This window comes from Arvicanthis niloticus, chromosome 2, assembly GCF_011762505.2.
Source record: "Arvicanthis niloticus isolate mArvNil1 chromosome 2, mArvNil1.pat.X, whole genome shotgun sequence".
NCBI lineage: Eukaryota > Metazoa > Chordata > Mammalia > Rodentia > Muridae > Arvicanthis > Arvicanthis niloticus.
The window spans coordinates 105,589,396-105,608,177 of record NC_047659.1 but is presented as its reverse complement, the minus strand read 5'-3'; the positions used below and the strand labels follow the sequence as shown (position 1 = coordinate 105,608,177).

The window sequence follows — 18,782 nt, the reverse complement described above, 5'->3', positions numbered from 1 at the left end:
CATCCTACCAAGAAACCTACTTCCTAGGCTGGCTCTCAGTCCCAGTATAGCATCTCTGAGACACACCTACAAACACTTCCTTCCAAAAGGAAGGTGAAGGAAACATGGATAATCACATCTTCCCTCAAGGTCCTCCTACTCATTTTGCCTGAGAGAAGATCTGCTTTCTAGGGAGCCAGCTTTCTCTGTCCTTAAACAACACGAAGTTAATCCAACTCAGAGATTTCTCAATAAAGTTAATCACAGAAATTTCATCCTCCACATGGTTCATATTATTTATAAAATTTAAGCTCTTCTACAGTGTCAGTAAGAATAAAATTTAATTGGGGCTGTAGGGTTGGAAGTGAGAGCTGATGATTCAGATTCCTGATGTGGGTAAATTTCCAATCTGACAGCAAGTTAACTGCATACATGTATCTGTGACCCATTCTCATCCAGATAATAGACAGTTCCATAAAAGCTGGTCCAAAGAAACTCAAGCGCGTGCGCGCACACACACACACACACACACACACACACACACACACACACTACACATGAAGTTTACTTTAGAGACAACACAAATTCATGATTAGCTTCTCCATTCACTCTCTCTTCTACTCTAGATTTGTTTTTTCCCAGATCATCACGGTTTATGCCCCATAGATTTTTTTTTTTTGCTAGTTATCTACTTTTTAAACAAAACATCTACTCTGACTGATTGACTGGTCTTGAGATTTCAAGGCTGGCTTTGAACCTGAGATCTTCCTGCTTCGGCCTCCAGAGTGCTTGGGTTACAGGCATGAGATACCACAGCCAACTGCTAGCTAGCTTTCTAAAGCTCCCTTCCAAAAAAAATGGCATAAAGCATACATTTCAAGACAACAGGCTACCATTTTTTTCATCCTGTCTACAAACTATAATTTTAATGTTACAAAATGCTTGTTCTAACATCCTTATAATTTTTTCCACAAATAGCAAACTCCAGAGGGAAAACACATTTGTTCCTCTTAATTGGCATAGTCTTAATCTTTTCCTGCTTATAGCTTTATACAGGAACCCTACTAGGGCTTCATAGCTGCTTATCACCAAAACTAACCCCACCCTAGGAGGCTGGACTATTTATTTACATACTTTTGGTATTTTGAACTTGGCTTTTGTTCACAGCCCTGCTTCTTCAAGCCCACAAATAGTTTTAAACACCCAAATTTTAATTTCTCCTGTGTCTCTTGGGCCAGCCATTCTAACACAGATCTATAGGTCTTGGTAATCAATGTCACACAATCACACATCACTGAGGGATGTGAGTCACGTGTGTCACAGACTGCTGAATCAATACCACAGAAAAGCTATGTTATTAAAGTTCATACTAAGCGATGTCACAGCATTCCACATTTGCATAGAATTCCACTCTACATGTGTGACAGAACTATATATCCATCAAAGAACTCCGCATCACAGCGTGATGACAGAACTCCATGACACAAAGTTGGGTATAAAGTACTTCTCAGACAATCCTTGCATCAGATAGATACCTTTCTAGAAGGGAATGTAATTGCCTCCAGGAAAGAGATAAATTCCTCCAGGGACAGAACTACTGCTAATTCTCTTTGGGATTCCACAAGCAACCACTGAATGAAATCTGATTAAATGAGTTATTTTTGTTACCCCAAAACTACCACTGCATTTATTTCATAGCTCATTGCAAACTAAACCTTACTTTTGTTTTAGAGTAGATTAAGAATTCCAGGACAGAATTTTACATATTACTACTTTGATTACTGCAATGTTAAAACGTGTGGTTAAAGGAGTGTGCATTTAAATAGTTCAAAGCATAATTAATAATAATTTTAAGAAAAGATGCAATATCTTTATCAACCAACATGAAGAAAATGCTAAGAAATGGTACAATGAAATCTTTTCCAAGCTGGTGCCTCATTGTGGCACACTTCTCCAGCACTTAATTTTCCTGACAGAATAAGAACAAGGTCAACATAACATTCTCAAAATGTCAGAATCATAGTTATTAACTACTCAAGCCTTAGAAAGCAGGCCTGCCTAATTATCTTTACCATGGCTAGGTTTTCCAATCAGAAGCATATATGCAGCAGAGACACACAGACAGTAGAAAGTGAGGGAACATGGGAAGGCCTATACTTCACTACTGGCAAGAAGAGGATGAAATTTATTTGGTTGGGCTTGGAGTGAGAGAGTTTGATTATTTCTGTATTTAGTACATAGTGAGTTTAAAGTCAGTTCTGCCTCAAATCAAATGAAGATAAATAAAAGGCAACAGGGCCCGGGATGTAGGTCAAAGGTAGAGTATACCTGTGGTCCAAGATTTGACCCCCAGACATGCAAAGCTCATAGGGTAAGTATTGCACAATCTTAACTTCATGTTTATAAACCTGTTGCCTACTATAGTAAAAGGTAAAACAGGAACAGTGTTGTTCTCCCTTTTATGTAAGACAGGGTGGTTCTCATCTCACCCTTGTACGTCAAAACCCTGGCATCTCCCCCATCAGCTATCTTAGATTTTTGAAGAAGATGCCACTGAGGCAAAACCACTGACATGAAGTGGAGGACAAATGGGGAAGACACCTTATAAAGGAAGCCATCTTGATTCTGCATGGCAGTCTTTTGTGATCAGACAGCGTTTAGGAAGAAGACATTTTTATAGATCAATAGATGCGAATACATCAGTGAAGAGTTTTAGACAGCACAGCTTAGCTTCTTCCTCTCCTTCCTCAGCACCACACATTTGGCAAGATCAGGAGACAGCTGCTTATCAGTTTACTGCATACTAGGCATCTAGTAGGCAGAGGGCAACACCTGTAGGAGGGAAATATTCAAGGAAAGATGGTGCTATACCACTAAACCCTGCTCCAGATAATATCCTGTGTCAGTTGGGGGCGTTTGTAGGCAAAAATACAAATGGGAATAAAGAGCACAAGAAACTCAGCTTTCTAACTGTGATCCATGATTTATCTTAAAGCCTCAAATGCACCCTTGTCAACATAGAAGACCCAGAGGAAGAAGCCCAGCCTTTTCATTTATCCTAGTAAAGCACTGTGCAGTGCTAACAAAGAGCATGCTTTGGCAGATTTGACAAAGCATTTGTACTTTTTGATGAGTACACAGTGTACCAAGTACACTAAAAAATAATTGTCAATTTGGTTAAAACACTTTTCTGTTTTTAATTGCCTAAGGCCAAACTTGTACAAAGAAAGCAGAGATCATTAAGGGGTATAAATTCTTTTCAGTATGCCAAATCTGTACCAACATGCCTATTTTTAGCATGCATTTTGTCCCTTCATCCTTTTACTAGGTCTTGAGCGTCAAAACATTTGCCTGCTGCAACATAACCCCTCCACCCCCATCGCCCAGCTTCCCAAGCAAACACATCCATTCTTACAAAAACTACCAGGCAGGAAAACAGACATTACAGCATTGCCTTTGGGAGTAACATGTGACTTGATTTCCTTTGGAGTTTACAAGAGTTAGTTAAAAATCTCTGTAGGCCTGCATGTATGGTCTGATTCAACTGAGAACAGCAAGACAGGGTATATCATGGAAAGCCTTTTGAATGAGCTGTGATGGCTAGGAACTGTTGTCAACATGATCGGACTGAGAACCTTCAAAATTTAGTAAAACCAACTTCCTGATGTACTATAAAGGTATTTTCAGAATGATTGGCATTTGAATCAATGAACTAATTGAGGTAGCCTTACCTGAATACAAGTGGTGTCATCCAATTTTGAACAGGTGCATTTATTTGTTTGTTTTCTGCTCTTACTACTTGTAGACACCAGACAGCAGTTCCTCCAGCTTTTCCTAACAGACTCACACCTGTGACGCTCAATGGGCTTTCAGGCCTTCAGCAGCCACTGGGTACACCAGTTCTCCAACCTGCAGATAACCACCGATTGGATATTCCACTTCTGATTAGGTAAGCCAATGTAATTGTGCATGTGACCTATTAGTTCTGTTCCTCTGGAGGACATAAACACAGGAAAGGAATGAAGAAAGATGGGAGCTTTATAAAAGCCTGGTTTTTACTGGAGTGTGGCTCTGGTAGATGTGCCGCAGTGCAAGGGAGGGAAACTGGAAAGGAAGCTAAAGGCCACAAGAACTCAGGTGCCACAAAAGCCTAAAGAAACTCGGGTGTGAAATAACAAGATAATAATAATAATAAAAAAAAAGCAGACATGCACACATAAGGCAATCTATCATGAAACAGAGAAGTCAAATTTTAGCTCAGACTCTACAAATAGAGCAACTGTGTCCACCGAAAGAAGCAAAATCAAATGCCCCCCTTTTGTAGTTGAGCTCAAAGAAAAAGGTGGACTAAGGACACGGTGCCCAGTTGTCACAGACTGTGAGACCAAACAAACCCACAAATCCACCTCTTGGGTTGGTTAATAAAGCTAGAGGCAAGCATCTGGCAGTGTGTCCTGGAGGCAAGTCAAGACTCTTTATGGGCTCTACTTGCAGTATTTACAGACTGAAAGAAAAAGCACTTGGTTCCAGATCCCCAAACAAACCAGACATCAGCAACAAATAACCCTTGCATCCAGTAGCCTAGAAAAGAAACAGCATGGAGTCTCAAAGAAGGACAGAAACTAGGGCAGGGCAAATCGGAGGTCAGAGAAGCACAGTGCAGCTTCTCCTATGTGGCAAGGGCCAACTTCTCAAGACCTTGGACTTTGACTTGACAGCAGCCTCTTGCTATATGATAGGATGGTTCTGTAGTCGATTTATTAAAATGCTGTGAACACCACTGGATATGTACAAACTCATAATGCTCTTGTGGTCCACAGAAGCCTCTGAAATAGGTTATTTAATGTACTCATAAGTTGGAGGTATACACCAGTGAGCTGTATCTCCTAGTTGTAGCAAGATAACTAGAAAGCCAGTCTGGTAAAAATTCTGCCTGTGGGATACTTGTTTCTAGCTATGAATCATTACATGCCAAAGTCAAAGGATGTGTAAAAAATGGTCCACAGAGAAGCATTAGCAGTCTCATATACATGCCAAAATGTGCATGAAATAATCAGTTTTTAAAGGATAATTTAGGAAATATCCAAATAGTGAGTTGACACTGAAAGATAAGCCAGGCTTCACCCTATTCATCTGGGATACTGGCTCTCAACGCAAATAGCCCAGACAAGTAGGGGAAGTTGGCATAAATGGGCACAGAAAAAGAGTGACTCTGAATTTCTTACAACAGGGATTGGCAACTAGAAGGAGGGTGTCCCTTTCTAGTGCTGAGGACTGAACTCAGGATTTTATGCATATCAGGTACTTGATCCAACTTTGATTTACATTCCAGCCTATAAATCTATATTTTAACAAAATTTTGATGTATGCTGTGACCAAAGAAACATGGATCTACATAATATACATAATGTATGATCTGATGGAAGAACATGGGCACCCTCTGAGAACTGCTAAGAAATACAAGACCTGTGGTTCCATCCCACACCTGCTGACTCAGAAGGGGTATTTCAGAGCCCCACGGCTGGGCTGGTAGGCAGAAGCAGTCTGAAGGGCTGACCAGGATTTGAATAATAAAACCCTAAAGGAAGCAGTCCCAGTGGAAGCAGAGAGGAAGGATAGATTAGAGGAACTTTTGGGACAAAGAGTGAACAGGAGTGAACACTTTCTTCCCCTGTGGCTTGACTTATAGCCTTGAACAAAAAGGACCATTTGGCTACTCACCTGGGAAGAATGAATGGCATGCTCTATTGGGACCTGATGGAGCCTGGCCCACTATAATGCATAAGAAAGATTTCCATTCACCAGGGCTACACAGCCTTTGTATTTGCCCTGCTCCAAAACATGCAAACATTTCAGAGCTGGGCTACACATGAAGTCATGAGTATGTCTTGTAGAAGAAGATGAGGAAAGTGGTAATGGGAGGGAATTAGAGATGGGATGCAGTTAGCACTGGTCAGATTGAGGTAAGGGCATCTGGGGTTTTGCCTTGGCTCAGGGTTATGAGCCTTGGCCAGCTATAGGTTCAGCAGATGGTAGAGACACTAATGAGATGGGAGAGTGAGTTGTAGACTGGAGGAAAGAGCAAAGCTCCACCTGAGAGACATCACAGGGAGGGGAGGGGGGAAATCCCTGCTCTCTCGAGCCATAAACATGCTTTCTTCTGATGACTGTGATGACTGGGGAAGTAAGGAAGACATGGATGGCAAAAGGAAGGAAATGAGGACCAGTTTGCCTTCCTTCCCCATCTGATTTCATGTAGAAGCTAGTTCCTGTTCAACACAGATTACTGATCTGTTAAGATATGAATAAGCTCTCATATCTTATAAACTACAGACTTTGGAATGTAGGTTTCTATTATTAGATGTGCGTGAGGCCCTCACATACTTCTGGCATCTGGCACTGGCTTCCACACTCAATGCAAGTGTGCTGAGCACCTCCATGGGTCACTGTTGCTTGAGCCTAATTCTAACCTCTATTTGCAAGACCCAGGAGGATACACAGCACCAGCCCCTCCAGTCAGATTCACTGCCTCCCCAAATCTCTGTGTTCTTGGGACTCATGGAGAAACAGTTTTATTTAGTAGCTTTTGCCCCAATCATTTTTTTCGAAGATCTTTCATGAGATTAGGAGAGTCCAAATCTTCACTATGCTACTTTCAGTTTTGCAACCAAAGGCAACACTTAATCTTGCCTTTCTTTACCTCAGTGTCCACATATGTAAAATAAAGACAATAAACTGTTTTACATCAGTTTCTCATTAATAGGGAATAAGTGAAGCAAAAGACTTTAGAAGAGAAACCAGTACACAGCAGGTATTCAGTAAATGCCAGCTACTGTTATGATCAAATGTGCAGTTTAACTGTTATAAACTATTATTATCCAACATATGTTTAATATACATTAAGCAAGTGAAAATCTAAGATCTAGATATTAGTAACACAATACAATTAAAGGCTAGCTGAAAGTGAGGCTGAGGTCCTAGGGGAACTGGTTTGGTCAGGATGGTCCAGGACTTGGGAGACCATTCTATGATACAAAGGGACATCTTCAGGAACAACAAGTAGAAAAGAGTTTCATCCAAAAAGCAGGGAATCTAGTGCCTGAGAATCTAAAGCAGGAGAGAGGGCAGCTGTCATCTAGGGCAATGAGGAAAAGGGTTCCAATGAAATGGAAACGTGGAATCAGACTTTAGACACTGGAAACACTTTTGGAAGAGTGGTGCAGACAGCAGCATCATAGAATCACTTGGGGTGATATCAGGGAGAGGGTGTGTGTGTGATGGGCATACACCAAAGAATTTTACTCTGATGAAAAACTACAAAGTAAGAGTTTGAGTAGTAGAATATGATTATAAGCTGCTGGAGAGCTAGTACTACCCAAAGAGAAGGGCATCATGACTAAATGTATGAAGAATAGAAGTTGGCAGATGTGCATGTTGTCAGGTCAGATGAAAACAGAAAGGCCCACCTGCAGCCATAATATCCCTAAAGTACAGTACCACAGCAATAGGCAGCAGGGCGGATGCAAACCACGAAGAGCTCATGTGCATCTTGTGTAGAAACTGCAAGATGAAGAGCATGGAAGAAAAGTTCAAGACTAAAACATGACCTGACACAATCAGGCATAAAGAACTTCTGTGTTGTATGAGTAGACACCGTAGACATCTGTGAAGTCTCAGGAAAGTGGAAAGTAATATGTCCAGTCCCTCATTGTGTGGTAGCAATTTATTTTGAAAGTGGAGCCTATGTACTAAAAATGGAGTCTAATGACATATTTAAGTTCTAGAAAATTCATACTGGAGATCTATTTTAGCATATTATCTTTACTATTTAATTTTGTGAAGAATAGAAAAGGAAATCCAGAGTCCCAGTTCAAGCATATAGGAATGTTAAGGTCTGCAGTAGTTCTCCATGACCTTGTCTTACAGTAAATGTCCATGGGAATTCCTTGGTCAGTTACTGAGAAAGCCTTTTAGAGAAATTTGTAACTAGCATAAATATATTGCTCACAAGAACTGAGGCCAGAAAGTTCGAGATCATGTTGCCAGTAAATTTACTGCTTGGTGAAGATTTTGTCCCTGCTGTCAATATGGCACCTCTCATGCTCCATTTTTCAAGGGAAGGCATACACATGGGAATAGAGTAAACAAGGCCCAATTAGTTCACCCCAGCCCTTCAAAGCAATCACTAATTCCCTGGAGAGTCTTTTACTAGGATTATACATTAAGAGACTCAGATTCAGTATAGAGGTCTGTCTACTCATTAATAAGAAGAAAGGCAGAAAAAGACCATAATGAGAAGACTAATACTCAGCCTTTGCTGAGCTCATGTTGTGTGTTAGACCCTTAGCTGAGCCCTTTGTAGACATTAAGTCACTCCTAGGGCCTTGTGACAGACAAAGAAACAGAGGGCGGGAGATGTCAATGCACACCTATTTAGGGAGAAAAGTTGTAACTAGAAAGCTTCAGTGATGTGTGGGCCAACCAAGAAAATTAGCAAATGCAGAAGAGACTTTATAAAGCAGCAAGAGCATAGTGTGAGTGTTCAGAGGGAGGCAAGCAAGAGGTCAAGGTGCGGTGGGCTGAAAGCCAGTCCCGGAATTAATTTTGTAACACAGCCAGTGGTGATGGTGTAACTCTTAATGGAAGGTTGGCAGACATTGCTGGCAGAGGAGTTCAGGTTGTAAATATGCCTGTCCTGCTGTCTGCAGATGAGCCATTACCTTTCCAGCACCATCCCCACTAGTCTCATCATGTTGCTCTCTCCCGGAATCTTGATAAAAGATGGTGGACATAGTCAGCATTGTGATCACAACTGCCCTTGTTTTCTCATGAATACCTGGTGAGCCTATACAGTGATGCTAACATTTCAGAAAACTGGGAGACTCTGTTAACTTTAAACAGGCACCTGCCCTATGATTTGATAAGCCCATGCCTATGTAATTGCCCGAGAAAGAAGAAAACACATCCACATTGGACCAGTACTAAGAGTGATGATGGTAGCTTTAGTCATACTTGCCCAAAACTGGAAACAACTTAGGCATCAATCACTAAGAGAAGAGACAAACACACCGTAGTAAAATCGTATAAGGAGTGCTACGAGGCAATAAAAAATGAGCAATAACTTCGCAGTAAACAGGATGAAATTTAAGACCATTTTGTTGAGTGACAAACAAATATGCTGATTGAGACATACAACACGACACCAGGTGAGTCAACTCAGTTGACAAGCAAGAGCACCCAAATGCTGGCTGAATCATGGGGTCTTCACTCTTTCTAGGTGTCTTCTGTATGCAGGGGTGAGATGGATATGCAGGGGTCCTAAATGGATAGGATCACAAGAATTTTCTGAAGGCTGAAAATGTTCTGTGATGGGCTACATTACAGTTGCACAGCTGTATGCTACTGTCCACATTCACTGACTGATAAGTTTGAGATGTGCACATCAGTTTAGATAAGTTATGTCATGCAGAACCATTAACATACAAGAAAAGACTCTTTTCTGATAACTGGGTATAAACAATGCAAACCTAGGTCTCATCATCAGAGACTTCTAAGTTTGTTATCTCTGTCCCAGATGCTCACATATTTTCATATATCACCAAACATAAAATTATTCAACAGGTTCTGCACTCTCTACTTCAGAATTCTCCTAGGATAAAACCACCATAGTACTTTGTTCTTCTAAGGCAGTATTAATAAAAGAATGTACACTACTAACTTAGCAAAATAATTAAGATGGTGCAGCACCGCTGGCAGAATACCGACCTATGGAGAAAGGGAACAGTACTTGAAATTTCTTTATGAATGAACACATGAGTAAACATAGCTTTCATGTATAAACATGTGTTCCGCTATTTTAGAATCATGAATGTTTGTCTACTGTCAGACTGCAACAGATTTAAGCATGTGGAAAATAGAAACAGCTTATCATAACTTTTAGAGCTTCAAATCCCTGGGAAGATTGGCCACTGTCTCTAAATCCTGGACCCTCTAGTATCCATAGCTGTCTTCTCAGAAAGCACAGTTGATCTCAGGTAACTTCTTGGCACCAGCCATCCCTCACGGCTCAGCCTTCTTTCCAACTTCTAGCAAGAGACACAGTCTACGGGAATGGGAAGATCTTGCTGTGAGAAAAATATGGACCCAGGATGCAGTGAACTCACTCTTTCTCACTAAATTTATCCCTTGTCATTCTCCTATAGCAAAAAGTTGCAAATACTTACTTCCAGTTTGTCTTGTAAAAGAAATTTCATATCTCAGTTGTCCCCTTCCCAAACATGGTATGGAAGGTCTTGAGCGTCAGGTGAACCTGGCAAACGAACTTCACTGTAGTCAGTATAGAAACTTAGCAATTGGAACTAGTGAAAAGTCTTAATTTATACAATTCCCATGTGCATCTTACAAGGACTATTTTTAAGTGTCATTCCAGTAAGAGCACATTGGCTATTCCAAGAGATGTTATATGTTAACATTATACGGTGGATGTGACATAGATGTTCTCAAATGTTAGCATTTTTGTATTTTTTTAAAAACTCTTACCACCATTGACTCTTCAAGACAATATGATGGAAAACCCATTTTCTATATTAACATTTTTTAAATCTTATTTTACATCTATGATTTCCAACAAATTGTCCCAATACAGGTGTAAGAGTTGAGACCCCCAACTGAAAAGTGGGTTCAGGGCTAAGGAGACAGCTTAGTCAGAAAGTGCTTGCCTTGCAAAGCCTGAGTTTGGTTCCTAGAAGTCACTTTAAAAAAAGATGCCAGGGCTGAACAGAGAGATGACCCAGTGTGTAAGAGCATTGACTTCTCTTCCAGAGAGCTCAGAACACACAGGACAGCTCACAAGCTTCTCTAACTGCAGTTCCAGGGGATCCAGCGCCCTCTTCTGGCCTCCACAGGCAACAGGCATGCACATGGTGCACAGGCATAAGTGCAGGCAAAACACCCAAAGACATTTTAAAAAATTAAAAATGCTTTCTAAAAATCACAGGTATAGAGGCATGCTCTTTTGATTCAGGACTGGAGATAGGCGACAAGGACTCATGGGCTTGCCACTCTAGCCTTCTTAGAAAGTATCAAGCAAGTGAGATCAAAAGTAAGCTGTAGAGCATCTGAGGAACAACACTAGCAGTTGTGATCTGGCTTCCATGTGCACACATACACACACGCACAAACACACAAATGAAGCTGGGTTTCCATATTAATTTTAATACATACTAGCTCAGTGACTCTGGGTCGGTTACTTAAAATTAATAGTTCCTATTTTTTACATCTGTGTTTACTTTAAATACCAAGCCCTTAGAGTGGTGTGTAGCATGTAAAATGTGCTTAGTTATTTATTGCTGTTATTTTTAACCAATATGTTTATTTTGGTTATTCATATTAGAATCATTAGAGACATCACAAATCCTTGTTTTTATGAAAACTTAGACATATAGACATAATATATATATATATATATATACACATATAAAATCAAAATATAATTAATTTAATTAAAATGTAGTATCTTTAATAATTATATTTATTTATATTATATAACATAATATATTTAATCATGTATAATAACAACATAAGTATATTATATAACATAAATAAATATTTATATAATATTTATTACACAATAATATAATAAATACATAATTAATTATATACATACATTTTCATTCTAAATAAAGATATATAAAAACAGCATAACTATAATTTTTCTCTAAATGTTAAAATATAAAAGTTTCTCATCAAAATGTTGTAAGCTGTACTAAGAAAATTAGAATAAGAATAAGAAAGAAATGATGAATAACAGTAAGGCAAAACCTAAATTTATTTCTCACATAAAAATGTGCAACTGAGGTGACAAAGCCATCATGTTATTAGGAAACTTAAAGGAATTTCATCCCAAGCCCAACAGACACCTTCCTAAGCATCTGGAGATCCTTGGAGAGACCTCTGTTCTTCTGAGAGTTCCCTGTCCTAACATTAAATCCCACATGCAGAATGAATCTACTTTCCACAGGATTTTTAGGAGATGTGTATAAATAGACAGTCTAGAGACCCTCTATTTTATACTATTCTAGAGAACTTAGTGTACATTCATGAATACCACAGTCCGTCCTATTATAGGCTAGTCCTAATTCTTTATTTTTATCATATGAAACATCAACTTTGGTGCCATTTTAAGAAATCATAAGCGATGACATAATTTTTGTAAACACATGAATAAACCTGTGCATAGTATAAAATATATATGTAGAAATGGGTGTACAGTTTTAGGTTTACACAAAGAAATGCAAAATAAAAATTACAAAATGACACACAACCATTTACACTAGTTATCAATTTCCAAAGTGGTTGTGTGAACTTTCTGTATTCTTTTACTCTTTGGTCTTGTTCTGTTCACTGAAGAATTTAAGATCAGTTTTGTTAATTCTTCTTAGAATGCTGAAAATAGCTTCTTGCCTTCCCTGGACTTCTTTTCTCCAGGCCAAAGAACCCAACTGTTTTCCCCAACTCCTGCTGTTCTGTCACATTTCTCTTGCCCTTCAGGGCCCCAAGCCTCATGTTATCAACAGGCCACTGAGACAGGATGCCAGTGCCCAGCTCTCCCTGGCCAGCATTATTAACAGTAATCAGCTGTTCTCCAGGACTTCTTTCTTCTTAGCTAATAACTTCTTCCCTTGGAAATGTCATTTGAAAAGTCATAGGAGGACTTGGTTCCTAAGTCACATGAATTACTGCAATTTCCCAAACATACTGGTGATGCCAGGAAGAGGCCTGTGTCTGCCCTGTAATAGCATTAATTGCACAGAACTCAATATTCATTCCTACTGCAGAAGAGAATAATTACAACATGTGCTTGAGAGAAGACAACTGCAGGAGCACGGAGTGTTTTCTGAGATAAGCAAGAAAGGGAGGGATCTGCTCTTACCCAGGCAGAGACACTCAAGTGCAGCCAAAGGGAGTGCTCATGGTTATACAACATGGGTCAAGCTCTAGAAAGCAAAGTCATTACGGCAATCCAGAAAATAAAAGCAAATGACAAGACACAAGGTTTGGGGGTCAAGGGTCATAAAAAATGGATTTATAATTCTCTGATCTAATTTAGTGCCGAGGCAGTTTAGAACAAAATTCTCCAGTAAGTCGGTATATCAAGTGTTAGCTGGAACATATTGGGTGAGACACTGACCATCCAGTGTTCGTGACAAGCCTGATCACTTCCAAAGCCCAGAGTGGTCACATCCAGCACTAGGGCTCAACATACACATTAAAATTTCAAATATATAATACGCTACCAAAACTTATAAAGTTTTATATAAAAGGTTGTCATCTGTCAGCTCTAAGGTTGATTTATAGAACTCTGAACACAGAAAACACTACCTCTACAACACAAAAAGATATTTGAAATGTATCAGTGGGCCTGTCCTGATTATTAGCACTGAATGAATCTGAAGATACCACTCAGAACAAAAAGAATTACAGATATGTGACCTCTGGTGAAGACTTTATAGTTTCTGCACTTTGTTCCATTATAAAAAGAATTCAAGAAGTTTTCACAATGGTACAGGAACACAAGGAGCAATACATGGAAAAACATGGACTGAACATATATAAGGAATATAGACAAGCCATACTCATAAAATTAAAATGCGAAAAAAAAATCACAGAAAACTAGAAAGTCCAAAGAATAAAAAGATATGGTCTACACCAAGCAGGGAATAGGTGTTTAAGTCACACCTTTGAAAGGTGACTTACCAACTCTTTGTCAAGAAAGCACTGACGTTAGGACATAGAGAAACAAACCAGAACAGAATGGGAAGTTTCCTCCATGAAGACTACCTTTCATACTGCCTGGAGGTATCATGTAGGCAGCTAATTTATTAACATTATCAATGCTCTTACCTAGTCGTGGACCTTGTATGCTATAATATAAACCTGTTAGACAAAATGTGCTCACTGGTACAGTGGACGCATGACTGCTAAAGGAGTTTGAATCCTTCTTCACAGGAGGAAATTTACACCTTAAACTATAAACCTGTTGAAAAACCATGGCTAGAGAATTCATAAGCCCCAGACGGCATCATATCATTGTCTTTTTGGTTTTAAAAACGAACATGCTATCAAATTGCCTTCTAAATATTTGGATTTATAACCAAAAGCAAGTATCCTTTTCAAGCTTTGATCAGAGAAGCTTCTTTATGCAGTGACTGCTAAATGCTCATCCCTACACAGGACATCTGTATCACCCCATCCAAAGCTCAGGGAGCATTGACGAAAAGTAAGAAAAGGAATAAAGACGGATATAAGGGGAGGAAGGCTACGAAGTGCTCACTTCTAAACATAACATGACTGTTGCAGTCCTGAACTTAATGTCTATGTTGTTTGCTTTGGACTTGCATAATACTAAGCCTGAAAACAGTTAGGCCATGAATGAAGAGAAGCTCATGGGGCCCCACCCATCACTGTGGAACCAGGACTTCTTGGTAGGTGCTAGTAGAGAAGGAATTATTGTCTTCAGTGGCCAAGAGAAAGTCCCCCATATTTCAGCGAATACCTCCAAGTGATGGCTCACACAAAGTGTCCTGATTAAACTCAGTAAGTCACAAAACAAAGACTACAGAGACATGAAAGTGAGAGGGGCATTTGGAGAAAGCAGAAGGGTCACAAAGGATGGGAGAGGAGTAAGAGAAAGAACAGTAGTAAACATGATCAAAGTATATTACATACACGGATGAATTCTCCAACAATATATTTAATAAAAAGAGAGAGAATAGAATTAATACTGAACTATATTAAGTTAGAGTTGAATATTGTTTTAGTTTTTGTATTATGATCCCTTTTCCTTTGGGGAAACTAGTTATTTCTTCGAACAGAATATGAAAAGCAAATAAATGTATAGGCCAGCACATAATGCCACTCCATAAATTATTTCCTATTTATTCAATTGCACAGTTTCAGATCTTATTAGTAAGTTATTTTTGTCATACTTATTACAATTTTGGGATAGAAGAGTATTTACAGTCAGTACCTTTTCATATGCATAGCTATCATAATGCTTTATGTATAACATTCTATTTAAAGACCATAACCTGGGAAGTAATGATAATAATTCTCCAATTTATGGATTAAGAAAGTGAGGTTTATAGATTTATTAATCTGCCACAAATAACACTGCTATTAATAGAAATATGTAGCTTTGAAAGTCATGTCCCCACCCCGTAGTTGTGTGTGTGTGTGTGTGTGTGTGTGTGTGTGCGTGTGTGTGTGTGTGTGTGTATGTCTTTGCAAACACCTATGGAGATAGATAGAGAAAGTCAATATCAGGTTCCTTTCTGACTCTCTCTCTTTCTCTTTACACACACACACACACACACACACAAACACACACACACACACACACACACACACACGATATGATGGACTAAATATATTTTATATATACTGATTTGGCTAGACTGGCTGGCTATTCAGCAAGCCCCTGGGATCCTCCCATTTCCACTTCCGGCACTGGACTTAAAAAAATGTCCCATCCACCACCTCTCATCTTTATGGACTTGTAGGAGAAGTGAACTCGGGTTCTCATACTGGCACATAAAGCACTTTAGCCACTAAGCAATTTCTCCAGGTCTTAACCAACATTTTCTATTCTAAATATTACTTATTTCATTGCAACATGCCACCTGAGAGTTAAAAGGAACCTTGTCGTCAATAGCCTATGTCCTGAATAGTGTATCTAAAACCAGGCTCTAAAGTAGAGCAAGAACCAGACTGGGTCTCCATGAGTTCAAGTGAGTGATTTGTCATGAGGACATACTTTTGGCTCCAAACATGTTTCTAAGACTGGGCCTCTCAGCCTCACAACTGTCAAGATATTAAGTCGGCTGTTGTTTTTCTCTAAGGGGATGCCATAGCCACTACAGGATGCTGGCATACCCTGTCTTCTATCCCAAGATTCCACTACTACCACCTTTCTCTATGCATGGCAGTCACATATCTCCAGATATTGTGAGACATCCTCTGGGGGAAGGGGAGGTGTAAAAATTACTGAGAGTAATTTTGAGCAATTTCTGAGGCCATAAAATAACATTCTTTATTGAAAAGTAACGAGGCACTGCTAAAGTTCAAATACTACAATAATCCAAGGCCCAGCAGTAAGAGAATCCCCTGTTTTAGGTTTGAACTAAGATTAAAGCAACAACAGCTTTGCATAATTCTTTTAGCAAACCTTGGCCTAAGTAATGTTAGCTGTTCTCTACCAGATGAGCCTCAGACTCTCCAGGCCTCAGTTACTACAGTATTATTCCCACCCATCTTACAGTCCAATGTAGGTGGTTCTGATTAGGTGGCTTTTCTGAAAGTGATCACTCCACAACTAGATCCCATGATTTGGGCTCACATCTCCAACACGTGTATGAAGTTCCCTCAATTTAGATGGGGGGGGTGGAGAGCACACAATAATTTCTCTGTTTTGTGGCTTAAATGTGTTTTCCAAAGTCTCTATGTTGGAAATTCAAACCTCAGGTAAAATGGTTGAGAGCCTGGGAGCACTTTAAGGGATGATTAGAATTAATGGCATTACTGGGGTGTCATTACCACAAGAGCAGTTTGCCTGTAACAGTGAGCTCTGTGCTTCCTCGTTCTCGTACTCTCTTACTCACATGATGCTTTTTACCTTCTGCCACTAGATGCCATAGAAGAACGGCCCTCATTGGTTGTGAGGCCTCTAATCTGTACAGCCTAGACTGCAGAACAACTAGAGATAAATTTCTTTATACATTTTCCAACCTCATGTATTTTTTAGGTCAACATAAAAGGAGCTAAAAGAGGAAGAAATGCCCTTTCTGGAACTGTATGAACCGACAATGGATAGGCTCTACTTAGATTGCTCTAAAGTGAGATGGTCATAGAATCTTTCACCAAGAAGACATCTGCTGGTGATAATTCTAACCCAATCGGGAGGCACATGTATTTCAGTGACTTTCCACCTACCTGTACCCCAAATTGGCATCTTTTAAATCAGTATTTCAGATGAATAATTTTGTAAATTCAGAAAATGCAAACCAAGTCATACATGTGACATTTCCCAATTTTATATGTTAGAAAGTTTGCATACAAATTGTTTCTCTGACTTAAAGTAAGTAGCAATGTCTATAACCTCTGAGTTTGATTCCATATTGAAGGTACCAATCTCAGAAGGTAGAGAAAATCTGTTCAAAAACAGGAAAAGAAGAACTGTCAGTCAAGGACTGGGTCAGCATATTAGCCATAAGCACGGCCGGAGAGATTGAGCAGTTCCAACCTGGTAGTTGCATGTGACCTTAGGCAAGTAATTCTGCCTATCAGCCTTTACAGATTCTCACCTAGTGAGATGATTCATGTAAGAAATGCTTCCCACAGTCTTGGACATTTGAATGTTTGTTCCTCAGTTGAGGAGGTCTGACCTATTGGATAAAGTTTGTCACTAGGGTCAGTTTGCTCTTTCTGTTTCAAGATGTGAGTCCTCGACTTCCTTCCCCTGACATGATGCTTTCACTCCACTCTAGACTCTTGAAACATAAATCCAAATAAATTCTTTTTCCCCTCCAAGTTACCTTGGTTATATTATGACAGCAAGAGAAAAGTAACTAAAATACCTGAAGATGATAACAGCCCAAACTCTGTATGGCTGACAAGACAGTTAAGTGAGAACAATACATGACCAGCACTTCAAAAAAGTATCCATAATAAATCTTGGTTATTGATACTACACCATAACAGACATCTAACATATGACCTGTAAACAGTCAGTTTTTTTTTATGTACGCATGTCACTTTAGAGGGACCCCTTAGGTTTCCCCACTTTAACAAGTTAAACATCAAATAAACTGTCATAAACTTTAGCAGACTTGCTACATTCTACAGTAGACATCGGAAAAGGCAGCATCTGGACAGTAAGTGTCGATGAGTCAGCAAAAATCCACCCCTTTGGCTGGAAAGCAGCCAAGAGCTCAATCCCCACTGACATTGAGCCAGTGGCATCCTGTTCACTTAAATATCAAGGGCACACCAGAGCATGATGAAAGATGGAAGCAAGGTCAAATGCTCTGTGTGTTCTTCTGCCAGATCTGCAGCCAGAGACTGTAGGGCCAAGAACAGAAACCAAGCATCCAACTTCATTTTTCCATTCACAATCCTGAATTGCCTCATTTTGAAAATGAGAAGATGTAGACTCAGGAAAGCCCCTGTTTAGATGAAGAACATGAATCCAAACTCAGACTTATTGATGTTGCCACCAACTGTCTCCCGAGTGCTAGTCCATGTATGTTGCAGTATATTTTATAATTCTACAGAGAAAGATAAATATCAAGGCACATAAGAACCCTCCCCAAAATACTTTAAGTAAGATGCCAGGCTTTCCCATGTACAAACACATTTTTAAATTTCACTACTATATCTCCCAGAAGGAAAATGAATTCTTACTGTCTACAAGTATCCAATATCTTTGCTATAAGAAAACAAAACAAACCAACACCACTTGACTCCAACAATAAACTTTGAGCTAGGATCAAAAGATCCCCAAGCTACTCTTTAGGTGAGGTGCCTAATAACTAAAAATGCAGCAGTTTTGTGGACCCAGACGTCATGCTTCAGCTGCTTCTGTCAAAAGAGCAGTATATGAAAAGACTTCACATCACGGTAGCACAAGCAAAACCAGCCACAAAACCTTGCAAAAGGCTACACTCTGCCAAGTGAAAAGGTTTCTGCCCCATCAGGGTAGCATAAAAAAACATACCTCAATGTCAGCCTTTAGATAATATTTTTCT

The 18,782-nt window shown here is 39.5% G+C and overlaps 1 protein-coding gene and 1 long non-coding RNA gene across 4 annotated transcripts in view; one reads left to right on the top strand and one right to left on the bottom strand.

The window, feature by feature from the left end:
- Positions 1-18,782, bottom strand: part of Plcb1 (phospholipase C beta 1) — a 664,193-nt gene that overhangs the window by 478,960 nt on the left and 166,451 nt on the right.
- Positions 1-18,782, top strand: part of LOC143441441 (uncharacterized) — a 51,700-nt gene that overhangs the window by 23,165 nt on the left and 9,753 nt on the right. For all 3 annotated transcript variants that reach the window (XR_013108832.1, XR_013108830.1, XR_013108831.1), the window contains one exon: positions 3,785-3,928. This is a non-coding gene — a long non-coding RNA (uncharacterized LOC143441441). The remainder of the gene's footprint in view (positions 1-3,784; positions 3,929-18,782) is intronic.